General features: G+C 38.2%; 1 long non-coding RNA gene across 1 annotated transcript; it reads left to right on the top strand.

Annotated features, from left to right (window-relative positions):
* The first annotated feature begins 6643 nt into the window (after positions 1 to 6643).
* On the top strand, positions 6644 to 9978 carry LOC122812217. Its single transcript, XR_006366371.1, has 3 exons — positions 6644 to 6792; positions 7920 to 7989; positions 9945 to 9978. It is a non-coding gene; the product is annotated as an uncharacterized LOC122812217 (long non-coding RNA).
* Positions 9979 to 20109: the final 10131 nt, after the last annotated feature.

The raw sequence follows: 20109 nt of genomic DNA, 5'->3' as shown, positions 1-20109 counted from the left end.
TATTCATTTTAATGATAGCAGATTTTGATAGCAAAGAAAGATTGATGTTTTTCCATCTAGTTAGATCATTATTTATCTGATCCCAGACTCTGTATAGGTTTGCTTTTATTAGTTCTTGGTGAGGGTGTGTGAAATGTATTCCTAGGTATTTAAGTGTATATTTGAGAGGAATGTCAGATGGGGAAAGTAATATTCTAAGTGGTTTGCAGGGTTTAATGGAAAGATAGATGATTTTGCAGGGTTTAATTTATAATTAGCAGCCTCAGCAAAAAGATTAATAGAATTTAGAATTTTATGAAAATCGGTGTTGGGAAGCTTAAAATAGATGTTTAGGTCATCTGCAAATGCAGAATAATTTATATCAGTGTTGAAGACTTTTGGGATATGGTGATAAGTCTTTTGTTTAACCCAGAGAAGGAATGGTTCCAGATATAAATTGAAAAGATAAGGTGATAGTGGGCAGCCCTGCCTAGTGCCATTGGTAATTTTCATAGGGTGTGATAAAGTTTTATTTATATACAGGGAAGTAGAGGCATTGTTATAAAGCATCTTAATAGTGTTGATAATAAGATCAGGAAAGTTAAAGAATTTCATGGTTAGGTAAAGGAAGTTTAGATCAACGTTATCAAAGGCTTTGGTAGCATGTAGGGTGAGTGCATAATGTGGGTGGTTGTCACATTTTAGAAACATTAATGTGTTTAAGGTAAGAGTATTGTCACACAGCTGCCTCTGTTTCATAAATCCCAACTGTTCAGAAGAAATGACTGTAGCTATAACTTTCTGAATTCTATTAGCAAAAATGGCAGATAAGATTTTGATGTCAACGTTAATAAGGGCGATGGGCCTATAGCAGAGAGGGTTGGACTTGTCAGGTTTGGTTTTGGGATGAATATTGTTTTCGATTTGTTCATATACTTATCAGTAATCCCTTTCAAGATGATATAATTATACATGGCAAGGAGAGTTTTAGAAAGGTGACGACTAAAAGTTTTATAAAATTCTCCTGTAAAACCATCAGGACCTGACGCTTAATTTGGTTTAAGTTTTTTAATAGCTAGCATTATTTCATTCAGTGTTATGGGGCTGTTTAGAAGGGTGTTTTGCGTGAAGGATAATTTTGGAATAGATAGTTCATTTAGGAATTTTTTTGTGCATTTCATTTGGGGTCTGGTTTTGGGGATTAAAGATTTCAGTGAAGATATTTACAAAAGAGTTAACAATATCTTCATTACTGTATACGTTTTTCTCTTTGTATTTTATTTCATTAATATAGTTTGGTCCCTCTTTGATGTTTATGAGTCCAGCTAGTGTTCTGGAGGGAGTTTGGGCCCATTCTGAATATCTGTGAAGGAGTTTGAGTTCTACCAAGGATTGATTTTGTAAGTGAAATGAGTAAATTTTTTTTTTCTATTTCATGTAATTTCTTTTCCAGTTCAGGAGAAAAATCCTTTTGTAGTTGCGCATCAGTCATCTTTTGCTCATTGTTGAGGTTATTGATGTACAATTTCTCTTTTTTTTTTATAATAAAATGATTTTTGTACGAGTATTCTTCTGATGACCGCTTTGGCTGTAGCCCATTAGCTATCTAAGGGGATGGTGGATAAACAGGATTCTGCATCAAATTGTTTCAGATAATCATTAATTTTCTGTAGAACATCTTCTTTTTTAAGAATGTTATTGTTTAGTGACCAAGTGGGACTACTACCATTGCGATTCAGGTGGTGAGTGGGATTAATACAAAGGGAGACATTTGAGTTGTCGGATATACATCTAGCCTCAAGGGCAAAGTTTGTAATTTTGTTTGAAAAGATATCAGAGACCAAAAAATAATCAATTCTGGAACAGACTTTGTGCGAAGATGAATAAAACGTGAACTTATTTAGCTCTCTGTCATGGTCAAATATTAAAAAAGGGTCAACTAAGTTGAAGCTATTTATAAAATCCTGAATAGATGCAGTTACTTGCGAGGACTGTTTCCTGTTTTTATTTGAACTATCATTCAAGGGGTCCATGAGTGCATTCCAGTCACCAGCAATAATGAAAAGATGATTAGGAAATTGAAGTAGTAGATTATGTATTTCATAGAAGAATAAGTGCTGGTTTGTACAAGGGCTATATATGTTTAAGAAAAGTAAAGGGGATTTTACCTGAGGGTATGAGCAGGAAAATAAACACCATCTACCATTCGGGTCAAATTTAGTATTTAGCACTTCGCCAGGAAAGGATTTTTTAATTATTATTACAGTGCCTTTTGATGCAAGACTATTCCCTGCTGATATCACAAGTTTAATCCAATTTCTTTTTTTAATATTATCCCATTGAACATTTGTCATATGGGCCTCCTGTAAAAAGACAATGTTAGATTTATCCTGAAAAATCAGGTGCATAACTAGCTTCTTTTTTTTGGTTTCTTGAAGGCCATTTACATTCCAGGAATTCACACTAATCACCATAATTAGATTCAAAACGTAGATATATGCTAGGATAAACTAAGAATAAAGCCCTACTAGAGATGGTGCAATTAGTAAACACATTTGTTATATATGACAGAAAGTGTAATGTGGTAATAAATCGTATTCTGGCATCCATGCTCCTTACCATAACCCCCGTGCCTAACCACCTGTCTCCCTGAATCATTTTTGAGAAAGTTCTAGATAGATACAAGTGATCTGTTTTTAAATATTTTCCCTTATGAAGAATAATACAAGAACAGAGCAGGGAGACATATAAACTAACATCAATAGTCCAAGCGCCAACAAACATTGGACAACTACACCACCATGCCACTCCCAAAAATGTTAAGGAATATTGAAAAACATATGTACATAGAATGGACAGTTAAAGGCAAAGTGACGTTTGAGTCAAAAGTTAAAAGAGATAATAAAACAATACCACCATAAGAACATAATACATACAGCATTTTTTAAAATTATTGACTTTGAAAATTTCCATGTAAATAGGCAAGTGAGGTTGGAGTAATATAGACAATAAAAGTTACCGAGTAACTGAAACCAACACACTTTATAACCAGAGCTATTAATAACCATTACAGCAGATAGTAACACAGGTTCTATTTATAACTGGCATAGCAGTAAGTACCATAATATCCTAATAAATACATTTTTTACCTATCTAGATATCTAATTGGGTTTACTACATATGCATTACACACAGAATTACATAACAATAGGATTAGAGCTGTTTTTTCAGCTTTGGTAGCATCTAGGGTGAGTGCATAAAAAATGGTAGATAAGATTTTGATGTCAACGTTAATAAGGCGATGGGCCTATAGCAGAGAGGGTTGACTTGTCAGGTTTGGTTTTGGGATGAATATTACTTTTCGATTTGTTCATACTTATCAGTAATCCCTTCAAGATGATATAATTATACATGGCAAGGAGAGTTTTAGAAAGGTGACGACTAAAAGTTTTATAAAATTCTCCTGTAAAACCATCAGACCTGGCGCTTAATTTGGTTTAAGTTTTTTAATAGCTAGCATTATTTCATTCAGTGTTATGGGGCTGTTTAGAAGGGTGTTTTGGAAGGATAATTTTGGAATAGATAGTTCATTTAGGAATTTTTTGTGCATTTCATTTGGGTCTGGTTTTGGGGATTAAAGATTTCAGTGAAGATATTTACAAAAGAGTTAACAATATCTTCATTACTGTATATCGTTTTTCTTTGTATTTTATTTCATTAATATAGTTTGGTCCCTCTTTGATGTTTATGAGTCCAGCTAGTGTTCTGAGGAGTTTGGGCCCATTCTGAATATCTGTGAAGGAGTTTGAGTTCTACCAAGGATTGATTTTGTAAGTGAAATGAGTAAATTTTTTTTCTATTTCATGTAATTTCTTTTCCAGTTCAGAGAAAAATCCTTTGTAGTTGTACATCAGTCATCTTTTGCTCATTGTTGAGGTTATTGATGTACAATTTCTCTTTTTTTTTTATAATAAAATGATTTTTGTACGAGTATTCTTCTGATGACCGCTTTGGCTGTAGCCCATTAGCTATCTAAGGGATGGTGATAAACAGGATTCTGCATCAAATTGTTTCAGATAATCATTAATTTTCTGTAGAACATCTTCTTTTTTAAGAATGTTATTGTTTAGTGACCAAGTGGGACTACTACCATTGCGATTCAGGTGGTGAGTGGGATTAATACAAAGGGAGACATTTGAGTTGTCGGATATACATCTAGCCTCAAGGGCAAAGTTTGTAATTTTGTTTGAAAAGATATCAGAGACCAAAAAATAATCAATTCTGGAACAGACTTTGTGCGAAGATGAATAAAACGTGAACTTATTTAGCTCTCTGTCATGGTCAAATATTAAAAAAGGGTCAACTAAGTTGAAGCTATTTATAAAATCCTGAATAGATGCAGTTACTTGTGAGGACTGTTTCCTGTTTTTATTTGAACTATCATTCAAGGGGTCCATGAGTGCATTCCAGTCACCACGAATAATGAAAAGATGATTAGGAAATTGAAGTAGTAGATTATGTATTTCATAGAAGAATAAGTGCTGGTTTGTACAAGGGCTATATATGTTTAAGAAAAGTAAAGGGGATTTTACCTGAGGGTATGAGCAGGAAAATAAACACCATCTACCATTCGGGTCAAATTTAGTATTTAGCACTTCACCAGGAAAGGATTTTTTAATTATTATTACAGTGCCTTTTGATGCAAGACTATTCCCTGCTGATATCACAAGTTTAATCCAATTTCTTTTTTTAATATTATCCCATTGAACATTTGTCATATGGGCCTCCTGTAAAAAGACAATGTTAGATTTATCCTGAAAAATCAGGTGCATAACTAGCTTCTTTTTTTTGGTTTCTTGAAGGCCATTTACATTCCAGGAATTCACACTAATCACCATAATTAGATTCAAAACGTAGATATATGCTAGGATAAACTAAGAATAAAGCCCTACTAGAGATGTTGCAATTAGTAAACACATTTGTTATATATGACAGAAAGTGTAATGTGGTAATAAATCGTATTCTGGCATCCATGCTCCTTACCATAACCCCCGTGCCTAACCACCTGTCTCCCTGAATCATTTTTGAGAAAGTTCTAGATAGATACAAGTGATCTGTTTTTAAATATTTTCCCTTATGAAGAATAATACAAGAACAGAGCAGGGAGACATATAAACTAACATCAATAGTCCAAGCGCCAACAAACATTGGACAACTACACCACCATGCCACTCCCAAAAATGTTAAGGAATATTGAAAAACATATGTACATAGAATGGACAGTTAAAGGCAAAGTGATGTTTGAGTCAGGAGTTAAAAGAGATAATAAAACAATACCACCATAAGAACATAATACATACAGCATTTTTTAAAATTATTGACTTTGAAAATTTCCATGTAAATAGGCAAGTGAGGTTGGAGTAATATAGACAATAAAAGTTACCGAGTAACTGAAACCAACACACTTTATAACCAGAGCTATTAATAACCATTACAGCAGATAGTAACACAGGTTCTATTTATAACTGGCATAGCAGTAAGTACCATAATATCCTAATAAATACATTTTTTACCTATCTAGATATCTAATTGGGTTTACTACATATGCATTACACACAGAATTACATAACAATAGGATTAGAGAAGGAAAGACCATTGATTGACACCTAAGCAGTTAATTGGATTTTCACTAAATACTGTTCACAATAAACTACATAACTCATATATCATCACTAACCAGCAAAAAACACAGTTTAGACAGCCTTTTTTGCAAACAAGCAAGTTTTAGCAAGCCGGCTGATTAAACCAAGCATAAACATACAGCATATCAAGCTCACTATCTCTGTAGATCCACCTTCATCAAGAGAGAGAACAAAACATTCATATCCTGCACTTCCAGCAAAGAATTGGAACATCATGATTCATGAATCATGATTGAATCATGGTGAAAGTAGTCAAAATGCTATTTTGTGTTACCATGCAACGACAGATACTAAACAGGCAATTGTCTTTAGCTATCTTTAAATAGATAAGCTCTAACTGAGCATACTGCTCTAAAGGGAGGTTAATGAAGGTGGTAATTATAACAGGAAAAAATCACAGGTTTAATATATACATAACTTTTGAAAATTGCATAGGCTTTTTATTTTACTCACAGAGTCTGAGTTTATATCACTCAAACACACACCTAAATACTAAATATAAAACTAAATGTGAACACATAAAATATTGTTTCTGAAAAACTGAAAGGCACAGAAAATCATGTCTGAAGTATGGCATTGTAATTTTGCAACATGACCAGCAGATGGCAGCTACTATACAGTTTGTTATGAAAGACTTCTGACAAAGTGATGTACTTGTATTGCTAGAAAAAAATCTATATTGTAATATATTCATTACTTAAACAAAAGAGTAGACTGCTAAATTACCCTGACCAGAGTCCTTTATAGTTACCCCCATCCTGAAGTGTCCAGCTAGTGTTGTTTTAGATCCATTTCTTCTTCCCTAGGCTCTAATTCATGATATTAGCATTTCCAGAAATGCACTGCTTCTTCTTCTGTTGTGATCTTCGACCTCGTGACATCATCGGGCGGTGTTCCTGTTGCATTCTGGGTAATGTAATTTTGAAACGGCCCTGGGAGCTTAGGGAACCCTCGGGGAGCTCTAAATAAGGCCTCAACAGGCCACAGGAAGCCTTGTGCACTGATACAAATGGGCCAACATATTACTGAAGAGCTAGAAAGGAAAATAAAAACAAAAAAAAAATGCCAGGACATCCAGATGATGGTAAAAATAAGCTTGGAAGGTGACAGGGTAAGTTAGAATCAGTTAACAGTGTTAGAAAGCCAGCAAAGATAGGTTTTTGTAGGTGTATTCATCTTGGTTATACTATTTGTTAGTCTTAACAGTAATTCATAGCTTTTAAGCATATACTGTATTATCTTGATTATATTATTTTACTAGCTTTAACAGTATAAGTAGTTAAGCTGGTAGTTCCTTGAAAGATTGCATAAATACTTTTTTGGCTTCATCTGCAGAGTGTATTAGGAACTTCTGATCCCCATAGCTGAAGGAGAGGATGGCTGGGTATTTCATCTATAAGCGTAATTTTTTTTTGATTAACAAAGCACAAAAAGGAGCTAGAGCTTGTCTTTGAGCCTTAATGGGCTGGGGTAAATCCTGTACTATTGTAATCCTGTGACCTCTCCATGAAATGTTACTTTTCTTTTTTGCAGCCATGAGGAGTGTGGTAATATGTGCAGCATTTAGTAGCTTTGCATAAATCTGCCTAGGAACACCCTCATCTTGTGATCTTTGTAATGCTCTATGAGCTCTTTCAATAATAATTTCTTTAGCTAAGATTTTATTTTCAATAATGTGTTCAAAAATCTCAGTTAGTATGACTGGTAGTTGTACTTGGTCAAACTTTTCTGGGATGCCACGTATTAGAATGTTGTTTCTCCTACTGCGTGCTTCTAAGTCTATTATTTTTTGCTGTAAGTCACTAATAATTTTGTCATTTGTATTTACTTTGGTTTGTAAATCTTGTATTTGCTTTGAATTCTCCTCAGTTTTCTTGTCAGTAAGATTAATTCTGGATGTAATTTGGTCTAGATTAGAACCAAATGAATTTAATTTGTCTGAGAATAATTTGAAATCTTCATGCAAGGGCTGTAATGCTGTTTTAAGGTCATCTAGTGAGAGAACAGACTCACCTTTAGATTTAGCAGCTCCTTTATTTGAATCCTGTGTTGATTTATTTATTCTCTGCCTCTTAGCTGTTACATCCTTTTCAGGTGACATTAGAGAAGAGAGTTTGGTTTTAGAAGTTATAACATCCATGGATTCTTGTTGGTTAGCCATCACTGGGTGGATTAAAGTGTAGGTTTAGACCACAAGGGAGAGACTTAAAGAATTCTCCTTTAACTTTTCTTGTTTAGAACTCAGAGCTCAGTCCTTCAGAGAAAAGGATGCCACCATGCGGCTGCAGCCTTCAGCCAGTCACTAGAGGTAAGCCCTTGCAGAAAAAATGATGAAATTTTACTTTTTAGAGCAAAATGTTGCTATAGGTCTTTTCCATGAAGTGTAGTTTAAAAGAAATACTCCTTTCCTGTTCAATTTGTTGCCAGATGCAGGTTTTTTTGAGCGGATAGATTTGGTTGATACAGGAGCAGCAGAAAGTGTGTGTTCAGTGCTCGGCGGCCATCTTGAACTCTGTATGTCATATAAATATTATATAAGCTACACTAGGTCTCCTGCTATAAGTGAGAGTGACTATAATTTGAATTGGTACAATATTAAAATACACTGTATTCAAACCCTGGACTAAATGGATGTTAGTCCTGCACTGAAAGCTAATGCCACATGAAAGATGGGAAATCCTTTCTCTGTGTGTCAGTTCATTGCTAAATCCTGCAATGTCACAACAGTAAAACAAGACTGCACACTTTGTACTCAAATCCAGGACCATCTAGATTTCAAACCTAGACTTAACACCTGCTGCCACAGATTATGTTGCACAGAATCCCCTACGTTAGTATTCATTGTTAAGTTCTTGCTGTTAACTTCAGTGCAATGGTGCTTAGCTGGTTTGCATGATCCACAATTACATTAATAGAAAGCACCAAGTTTCTGTTTTTAGCTGTCTGGGTCTGGTCTGTTACCTAGGTGGTACAGCCATCCATTTTTGCATAATGTTGCTCTACACCCAAAACTGATTAGCATACCCAAACCTGTTGGTGCTTAGTGGTGCATCACGCAAACAATGCACCCCCACAATTCAACCCCCATCAACCACTAAAGTAAGACACAAGGTGGAAGAAAAAAGGGGGTGAATACAGTTTGTTACTGCACAGGAGGTATGTCTGCAGAGGTCTTTCTCCGATTCACCTTCAGAAAACAGGATGGGTGCCTTATCCCTGTTGGCCTCACAAACAGCTTGGCAGCAAACAACTTTAACTTATCCATCACACAACAATCTTCCTCAATGTCTTTTAACTGATATCCAGTCATCAGTTGTTATTTATATATTTATTATATGAAATATATTTGGGTATACTGCAATTATTGATCACACAACCTGTTAGGACTGTTTTTTGAAGTTATACCAATCTGTGTCGCTTGACCATTCAGCAGTTATCTGACCAGTATTCAAGAGATATGCAGTGTGAAAGCCAGTCTACCTCATTTACCTTACATTTTGTATGTATATTAACTGCAAATATTATGATATGCAGCTATTAGCAAATGAAGGCCAGGTTGGGTGGCACAAAAAAGCATACACTGCTCTTTTGGTGGTTGGAGCAAAAGGTGAATGCCTGTTATGGCACATGCAAGGGTACAATGTTCTTATGAGGGGGTGGGCCAAGCTGAGGTCACATTATGACACAACTTCTCTTTGTAAAGATATTCCATTACAAACATATGATGCTAAACTGACACCATGCATTGATCACCAGTATGTTGGCGAATTATGAAAACGTGAATCTTGCATGGCTGAAGACTACTCCTTTCAGATGGACACATACAAGTGAAATAACTCTCTGCTGTCACATGTTACTTGACATTCTGTACACATCTCCCAACTTTTGCCTGATTTCTATACCATGTGAGGAAATACAAGTACATGCCATAATAGTATTATGCATTAAAGTACATGTTCAGGACTTGCCTTGTAAATGCTGTGTCTATACTCCCCACTTTGTGACATCCCTAGGGGAAAAAAAACAGCATACAGTCTGCATGGATGCTTTATTTCTTGTTGAATAGCCTAACAAGATTGGTTGATTGGCATGCATTTCATCTGCTTATGAAGTAATTAGCATCTTGGGAGCTCAGACTAAGACAGGTGTATTCCATTAATAATGTACTCCATTGTAAAAGGGCAAATGTGTAGCTAGACAAACTGATGTTGAGGAGAGTTAGTAGATTCTTCTACTCACTAAGACAACTGTATTTCTTCACAGTATATGTCTACAGAGAAGAATTGCACTCTAGCAGGTATGTTCCCATTTTGTTACCTACATAATGCATATGCTGACATGTAGTTAAAAATAAATGTGAAGTAATGGCTTTCACACTTTAATCTGTATGCATTACTTAGAAGTGCAATGATGGCATGGCCTTGGTTGTCAAGCCATTTCACAGGTATACAGCTTTGAGAATACCTGAGAAGGGAATGCTGTGTTATAAATATGTACACATGTTACATAGACAGGTCCTTTGATAGCACTTTTAGCATTTCAAAGATGTTTTGTTAGCACAATAGGTCTTTAGACTGTCATTTTCTTTGGGGGGGGGCAAAGATGAGTTAGTGCTAGGGCATGAACTAGATTGCACTGTTGTTTTGGGTAGGTGAGCATATTATACTTACTGCTATGGCACAGATAACGGATATGATTCTCTTGTTAGTCTCCTTGTTTTGCATCCTCCATCTTGTTATTTTTTGAAATATACAGACTCTTTCATGTTTATCTAAGGGGGGATACCGACAGCTTTTCTTTAATGCTTTATCTTTAAATAGTTAATTTGTAGTTATGGGATCCTCTTGTATTATCATTCTTTTGTCTTGTAGGACACAATATATCTGCTCATCATAGGCCCCCATTTACAGATGCAGAGAATAATCTGATAATTGATGCCTTATGGCAACATGCTGCCGTCCAGGGGGTGGACCAATACGGATGAGCGTACAGACTTCTGGGATGAATTAGTGGCGAACATTAACACCTTTGGGTGACACAATCACACATATGAGCAGGCCCAGCACAGAACAACAGATATGGCAACTGATGCATGTTGGCATGCAGCTTCATTGGCACACAATCAAGTCACAGGTGGATATCCTGCTGCAGAACCCCCTATCACTGCCACTGAGGAATTCCTGGTGATCACTGCCTCTCAGGACAGCTCACAGCAATACATAACATATTATACTCTTGATGTGTTTACAACTCCTGCATCCCAACAGGAGCTTCTGGGTATGTTTTGTTAGATGATAATTAGAATAGTGTGGCACAGTGCACTAACTTCAATAATGTATATGTCTGTGTCATTTGTTTGTTGGGTGGGTGGGTTTAGCGTTGCTATAGTTATAATCTTAATTTGTAGTTGTCAGTCACATTCATGTTGACATTTGAGGCATTGCAGATATAGAGTTGTAAATGTATAACCCCCTGTTTTACTATTAAATGTGATGCTGTTGCCATTACTTCTTGCTTTATGTGTTTCAAGACAGTCAGTAATACAGAGATACAGGCCTCTAGCAGATGGCAAGCCTAATACATTTATGTCAGTACTGTAGATAAGTTTCTACGTATCTCATAATGTGTCCTTTCAGGCCTGTTGTATGTATAGCTGTACTGAGTGTATTAGTGACAGCAGTGTACTTTTTGAGTACATACTGCAACATAGTAGTGCAGGCATTAACATATTGCTGTGGTTCTCCCTTTTTATCACAGGAGAGCATGGCAGTGGGATGATGGGCACTCTGACACCTGATGTCAGTGTCTCAACAGACACTGATGATGATAATGCCAAGCTGAGACACAGTTGGGGGGTGCACAGGTTAAATCTGGCACAGAAGCTGACATCCAGCAACCCCCTTCATTTTCCTTGGACACAGCCAGTAGGCCTACACCTACCCAGTCCACTGAGGCCAGAGATACTGGACAGCTTAAGAATGAGGACATTGTGCAGCACAAAATAGCAAACCAGGACCACCAAGGCTTAAGATAAAACAGGATTTAATAAAAGGTTAGTGCTTTCATGCCAGTATCTTGGCACTTCATCAGACAAAATACAGTACATGCATTGCTGGGACCTTAGCTGCCTTGGTATCATTTATTTTTTTGCAGTTCAAATGAGGACATTGTTCAGGGGAGTGTGGCTACTGTGACATCTGTGCCAGTTGAATCTGTGCATAGCCAAGTGTTTGAAGAAGTGTCAACCAGGAGGGCTGATGGGGGTTCTCAGAAGAGGCTGCTGTCCCTCATCCACCTGGTGCAAGTGTCTCTTCCTGTGTTACTCCATGGCTGTTTAGGGCCATCATGGAGGCACAGGCACATTCTGAAAGGCACTCCAGACAAATGCTCAGGGTTCTATATGTGGCACAGTCTGGCATCTGTAACTGCTTCCACCATGTAGCCAATTCAATGGATCGGTTGAATGACACATTGGAATGTGGAGTGTGAGCCATGCAGTGTCTGTGATCACACATCTGCTGGGAGGGGGACTTCATCCACATGGGCATAAGTCAGACAAACCATCTGCTGCTAGCCAACATGGCCATACCCTATCATGCTCCCATAGTGGCAGTACTTCCCATGCACCACCAGGAAGTGTGCTGTCCACACCCAGATGTGGAAGGCCATGGAGTTGTGGACCTGGGCATTCCCATTGAGGGAACATGTCCAGCAGACAATCACAGTCAGGTAGTAGCACTGTATCTGACCTTGGGCATGGTGGCGTCAGTGCATCTCCTGGAAGAACTAGGTCTTGAGGTTGGAGGCAACAATGATAAACCAAACACTCTACCATGCACTGCTCACACCTGTCCAACATACCAAGACATAGAGCTAGCACTGAGCTTGGCTGTGTTCATGCACACTGTCACACCACTTTCACATGGAGGACCCCTACAGATATACACACATCAGTTACATGGTTCAGCCTGCCTGCTTACATGTTCTTACATGCACAGACACACACACACACACACACACACACACACACACACACACACACACACACACACACACACACACAACAACCTTTGTTGTCAGCCTTGGCCTCCTACCCCCCCCCCCCACAATACCCTGTGCAAGTGATGATAACTGTGTCATATTTCTAATTTCTCTATTTTGGATACAGGGAAACTAAAGCTTTGTGCCTGATGCACAGGGTGCTTAGGTACGTTATTGCTTAGGATATTTACATTTGTGTTGTTTAAATGTTAACTGTATGTGTGAATTGTATTTGCCTTGCCAAGTTGTACAATAGATAGCATCATCATTTCACTACTTTATAGTGTATTCTCTTGTAAGGGATGTGAAGCCAACAACTGCAATGTGTCTCATTGCTTTCTAACTGTTCTCTTTAATGATTATCCAGTACAAACATATGGTGCACATCATAAGTCAGGCCGTCAGATTCAGATCTCTGGATTGCATGAAAGCACTGTAGTATAATCTCATCAGAACAGTGCAGTTTTGTTGTCTCTGTTGCATATAGTTCACCAGAAACATGCATCTGCAAGACACCCCACAGAGCTTTCTCATCAAGACAATGCAGAGCCTACAAACCATGTCGTGATGTATAGGTAAATATTAAAAGACATGTCACATTAATCTCTTGTATCACATGATGTGATGTCTGCTTGACATCAAGGTCACAGTCTGATCATGTTCTAGTGAGATACATGCATATACAGTACACTGATATAGCAGATGACATCAGCATTGTCTGCTGAGCATATGGGAATAACAGTGTCCCACCTACTGGTGCAAAATGCTGCTTGTAATATCAAGTTATAGCTGACTCATGCAAACAGAGAGACACACACAGTGGACTGCAATGAGAATAGAACCCCTACCTATCTAAATACACGTACTACAAATCACTGAATGTAACGCATGTGTCACTGGACAATCTGACTTGTATTGTGTCTGACAACTCCTTATAGCTGATAACATCAGCATTGTCTGTTGAGGACAAGATATGTGTCCCACATGTTGTTGTAAAATGTTCTCTATTATGGCAAGTTACAGCTCACTCACGCACACAGTTGACTGCAGTGAGGATAGCATCCCAACCTATATAAGGGCACAGACTACAGAACACAGTATTTAATGCATGCACCACAGAACAAGTCTGACTTACACACTAGTGCAGGTGGACTTATAGTAGATGACATCAGCAGGCTCTCTGTGGGACAACAGCTTGGGAGGCCAGTATGAAATGACTGTGTAGGGATGAGCAGCTATTAAAAACCGGCCAGCCATACTACTGGAGAAGCAACTGTGGGATAACAGTTGTACTCTGCTGTCTAGAGTCATACACACCCAGTTGACTGCAATGAGATTAGAACCCTTACTTGTACACAGACTATAGAACACAGTACTTAATGCACACATCACAGTACAAGTCTGACTTACATGCGAGTGCAGCTGGACTTACAGTAGATGACATCAGCAGTCCCTGTGGGAAAATAACAGCTTGGGAGTCCAATATGGAATGACTGTGTAGGGATGAGCAGCTATCAACAAATGGGCAGCCATGCCAGTTGTGAAATTACTGTGAGATACCACCCATACTCTTCTGTTTTGAGTCACAGATACACTCAGTTGACTACAGTGAGATTAGAACCTCTACCTGTCTAAATACATAGTTTACAGAACATAGTACTTAATGCATGTAACACTGAACAAGTATGACTTACACAGAAGTGCAGGTAAACTTATAATAGATGACATCAGCAGACCCTGTGGGAGACAATAGCTTGGGAGGCCATTATATAATGACAGTGTAGGGATAAGCAGCTATTCAAAAAATGTCAAGCTATGCCATTGGAGAAGTAACTGGAGGAAAACACTTCTATTCTAGATTCTAGTGACTAGAGACACTACAGTCATTTGAAGTGAGAATAGAGCCCCTACTTATCTAAGTACACAGACTCTGGGACACAGTGCTTTATGCACATGCAATGGAACAAATCTGACTTATACAAGAGTGCAGGTGAACTTATAGTAGATGAAATCAGCAGGCCCTGTGGGAGACAGCAGCTCGGGAAGCCATTATGGGATGACTGTGTAGGGATGAACAGGTATCCAAAAACTGGCCAGCCATGCCATTAGAGAAGTAACTGCAGGACAGTACTTCTATTCTGCTGACAAGACACACACACACACACACACACAGTCATCTGAAGTGAAAGAAGAACCCCTACCTAAGTGCACAGATTGCAAAACACAGTACTTAACACACACACCATGGAACAAGTCTGATCTGTACGAGAGTGCAGGTGAAGTTTTAATAGATGACATCAGCAGGCCCTGTGGGAGAAAACAGCTTGGGAGGCCATTACAAAATTACTGTGTAGGGATGAGCAGCTATCGAAAAAATGGCAAGCCATGCCATTAGAAAAGTAACTGCAAAATAGCACTTCTATTCTGTTGACTAGACACACACACACAGACACACACACACACACACACACACACACACACACACACACACACACACACACACACACACACATAGACAGTCAACTAAAGTGAGAACAGAACCCTACTTATCTAAGTGCACAGACTATAGAACACAGTACTTAATGCACTCACCATGGAAAAAGTCTGAATTATACAGGGGTGCAGGTGAATGTATAGTAGATGGCATCAGCAGGCCATGTGAGGAACAACAGCTTAGGAGACCTGCATAGGCACACACAGTTATAGTGTCGTATGAGGCTAATAGCCTAATAGCACTTGGCCACTTAGAATTCTACCTCTTCAGCATATGCACACACTGCATACATAGGTGTTTGGCAGCACTAACAGCATGTATATCATGTATATCATTCGTAACAGTGTAGATTCTATACCATTCTATATATGCACACAAAGAAATTAACCTGTATTGCCCATTCTGTCATATACAGGTATAGCAATGTTCTTTCTAACACTTCCTGCAGATATTACAGTACCAGGACAGTGTGCGTTGTTACCTTAGTAGAGAGTAGATGTATTATGATAGTTGTCAAGTGTGTGTTGTGTGTGTGTGTGTGTGTGTGTGTGTGTTTGTGTGCAGGCTCATCTGTTATCACTCCATATTGCATATTTTATGTTACAGGCATGGGATTAACGTTGGTATTATTCTGATATTGCCCATGATTGTGGTTTGTTCTTGTAATGTTTAGCATGATTATTTACCTGTGGCCACCTTGCTAGAGACATCTGCTAAGAGTACACTCATATTCAGGTATAACAGTTTGCACAGCTTCTCAATATGCAACCAAGTTACAAAGTGGAATTTGCACCCAAATATACCAAAAAGGAAAGTGTTCAAGGTGCAAAAAGGAAGAAATCCAGATACAATCCAAAATCGGCTTTATTGTAGAGAAAATGCACAGGCAGGTTAAACATGTTATTTCCCTTAATAAGTCCCAGGAGTCTCTTAGTATTGTATTTTTGTTAAACCAAAGTTTTTTTGAGTTTTTGATCAACATATTTAGCCAAGCTATGTGTTTTGGACTCTTCTGCTGACACAATTGGTTTAAAGGGTGGGTCCCATTCACATTTCTCGGTCACTCACGTCCCCCGGAATCTCTTTTAAAGTTTTTTTGTCTAGTCCTTCTAGCATGTCGAGGGATCAGTTGCTAGTGTCCTCTCCTGCTCAGCTGGTGAACCTGGGAATATTGAGGCAATGTTACAATTGCCTCATGTACACAGACAACCCTCTCCTCCTCCCACAAAACACAAATACATGCGAGAGATGCAACTATACGGCCAAACTGGAGGCTGAGCTCTCTCAACATAGGACTGGCAAGACCAGTCAGGAGGAGAAGGTTACCACACACACTATAGACCCAGTCTCACATAGTACCATCACAACCTCAAATCATACACGTAAACACACAAAGACATACTCGGCTCTGATCAAAATCTACCAAAACAGCAGAGGCTACCAAAGCAGACACCCAAACAACCACCACCTCAGAACACAACACCTGCAACACATAGACCTCACAGTCAGAGTGTCAAACGGTCACAGCCCTTAAGGCCAAACACAATGCCAGACACACTAGTCATTGGTGACTCCATAGTCAGACACACTGGCGTCCCGCTCACCAGACTGGTAAGGAGAAGGTCACAGTAAGCTGCCTGTCGGGCGCTAGAATCCGCCACATAACGCAAGCACTCAGGTCTCTCAACAGCAGGTACAAATAGCTCAGTCATTGTCCACGCTGGTGTAAACGACCTGAGGCGTACCTCCTTGTACTACATGAAAAGAGACATTGAGGAGCTCTCTGATTATGTAGCCCAGGCAGGTATGACCCTGACCTTGAGCAGTATCCTACCTTCACCAAGAATGATGCCACAATACAGAGATAAGATGATCAGCTTAAACAATTGGCTTAAACTCTGGTGTCATTCAAAGGGGATCCAATGTCTGTCTGCCTGGGATGACATGCTGGACAAGCCACGCTGCTTCAAGCAAGGGATGGCTTGCACCTGTCACCCTGGGATTCGGATATTGGCAAAGGCTCTTGCCACCCCATAGTGCCTTTTTAGGCAAGGCTCAAATTCTAAACCTACCACCCTAGAACACAAAAAGGAAAAAACTAAGGGTAATGCTGCTCAATGCCAGAAGTCTAAATCTCAAAATGCACGCACTCGAGGCCCTTCTCAGTATGGAGAACATCGATGTCTGTGCAGTGACAGAAACCTGGTTCAAGGCTTTAAACCCCCGCACTATAATTTTCCTTTATTTTTGGTTTAAAAACCGGGAAAACGAAGGGTTTCCATTTTCTTGCAAAAATTAACTGGTGAAGGCATTGAACCAAATGAATTTAAATTTGCAAAAATTTTGAAATTGAGTGTTAAGGAATCACAAATAGGAACCTCACTTTTTTGAAAAAAAATAAGGATAATGTTTAAAAATTTTTCTGGGCCCCTTTTTTACCCTTTTCGGGAACATTTCAAAAAAATAGGAAAGTTCCTGGAAATTTATAAATTTTGCCATGGGAAAATAGTAATTTCCACAAGGGAGAAACTTTTTGATTCTCTCCAACATTTCCTTTTTTAAACCGAAAATTTCCCTCAGGAGAAGATCCAAAAAATTGCTGGAGGCCTCACCCCCCCCAAGAAATAAAAAAAATAAAACTTTGAAAAATTTTAATCTTTCTAGGGGGTTTTTAAAGGCCCCCGAAGTCTCAAGGTGAACTTACAATGTTTACCCGGACCGCAGGAATGTGGTTAAAGGGTCCCGCCAAAAAAAGACTCTTTGTCAAAAATATTTAAAACCCCCCCCTAACCTCTAAAAAAGGAAATTTTAGAATAAAAATCCTTATTAAACCCTGGGCTAAATATTTTTTCCCCCAAAATAAACCAAGAAAATGGGGAAAATTTCTTTGGGTTTACATTCTAAACCTCTTACAAAGTAAAACGGAACTTTTTTCCCAAAACCAGGGAACTAGTTTTAAATGATTAAACCCCCCCCCAAATTGCACAAATCCCCAAGTTTTATTTTTAACTTCTTTCCAGGAATTCTTACGGTTTTCAGCCAAATTCAAATAGAAAGCCCAAAGCTTCTGGGCTGGTTGTTCCGGTGGTCCCACCATTTTCAAATTTCCACACCCCCAAAAAGTTACATACCCAAAACCCTTTTGGGTTTTTGTACCAAAAATGCCCCCCTTCAAATCCCACTAAAAAGGGTGGGAAAAAAGGGGGGGTACGGTTTTTTCTACAGGGGTATTTTGCAAGGCTTTTCCATTACCTTTAAAAAAGGATGGGGTTTTTCCCCTTTTGGTCCAAACAGTTGGCGCAAAAACCAATTATCCTCCCAAAAACTTTTTTTTTGAACCCGTCACAGGATTTAAAATTATAGAAAAAAAATTTTGGGAAGCTTATTATACCAAACCGTTAACTTTTTTAAGTTAACCAAACTCGAATTCACGTTATTTACCCGACAAGGTAGAGTGTGGCCAGTCACCCCAACCTTACAGTTGTTAAAGCAAAAAAATTTTTTCACTTTGTGAACCATTGGGGGGCACAAAAAGATAACCCGCCTTTTTTTGGGGGGGAAAAAGGGGTTTTTAAAACAAGGGACAATTTCTTAGAGGGGGGGGCCAAGGAGGTACTTTGCAAACTTTTTAAAGTTTATTCAAAAATGATGCTAAACGAACCCGTTACCCTAGTTCAATTTGAAAATAACTTTAGGCGAAGAATTTTCAGATGGACCAAAGGGGAAAAAAAAATTTTCGCCATGTTTCTTAATTTGTCACATTCCCCCCTTTTGGTTTTTATCCAGTAGGAAATCAATAGTCCTAAAATATTATCATTAAAAATGTTAGGACTTTCCTTGAAATTTTTCTGACCCCCACTTTTTACACCCAGGGAAAAAAACCCAAAGTTAGGTCTTTATTTTTGTTAAAAGCCCCGATTTTTGGGGTTCAGCTTTCATCGCTTTAAAAAAATTTGCTCGGGACTGCTAAACATTACCATTTAAAAACCCAGAAAAGGGAAATGTTACTAAAAACTGATGTTGAGGAAGGAGACTTTACCCTGACAAAGTATTTTTTAAGTCTAAAAGGGAAAAATTCACCAGCTATGTTTATTTTTCCCAAAAATGCAATTTCTGCTTGTTAAAAAAAATTGAAAATGGTTTAATTTTTCAGATTACTTAAAATGCAATGTCAGGCCGGGTTTTAAAATTTCCTATAAGTTTTGGGAAACCAAAAAGCTGGTTTTAAAATTTTCCGAATAGCAGGCCTTTGAACCTTTTACATTTAAAGATTTTTGTTTCCAAAGGTTTTGACTTTTTTCTTTAAAGAGGTTGTCTAAGCTAATTCATTTTTTTTATGAGCATTTTATTATGCTATGGACTAAGGAATGATTTTTGTTGTCCCTTTTTTGCATTCCTTTTTATTTTTAAAAAAAACAAACCCTTTTATCTGGGGGATACCCAAATTTTTTTTCTTTTTTAAATTTTTTTATTAGGGTTCTTTAACATTTTTGTCTTGGGCCCTATTCTGTCCAACCCCCATTTTGTAGGAATAAACTATTTGTCCTTTCAAATGGCCCCGGGGGGGGGGGCCCAAACGGTGGGAAGACCCAGTTAGTGGTGAACATTAACACCTTTGGGTGGCACAATCACACATATGAGCAGGTCCAGCACAGAACAACAGATATGGCAACTGATGCATGTTGGCATGCAGCTTCATTGGCACACAATCAAGTCACAGGTGGATATCCTGCTGCAGAACCCCCTATCACTGCCACTGAGGAATTCCTGGTGATCACTGCCACTCAGGACAGCTCACAGCAATACATAACATATTATACTCTTGATGTGTTTACAACTCCTGCATCCCAACAGGAGCTTCTGGGTATGTTTTGTTAGATGATAATTAGAATA

The sequence above is a fragment of the Protopterus annectens genome, chromosome 9.part0 (assembly GCF_019279795.1).
Source record: "Protopterus annectens isolate FY-2018-M chromosome 9.part0, PAN1.0, whole genome shotgun sequence".
NCBI classification, from domain to species: domain Eukaryota; kingdom Metazoa; phylum Chordata; order Ceratodontiformes; family Protopteridae; genus Protopterus; species Protopterus annectens.
This window is presented reverse-complemented; position numbering and strand designations above follow the sequence as displayed.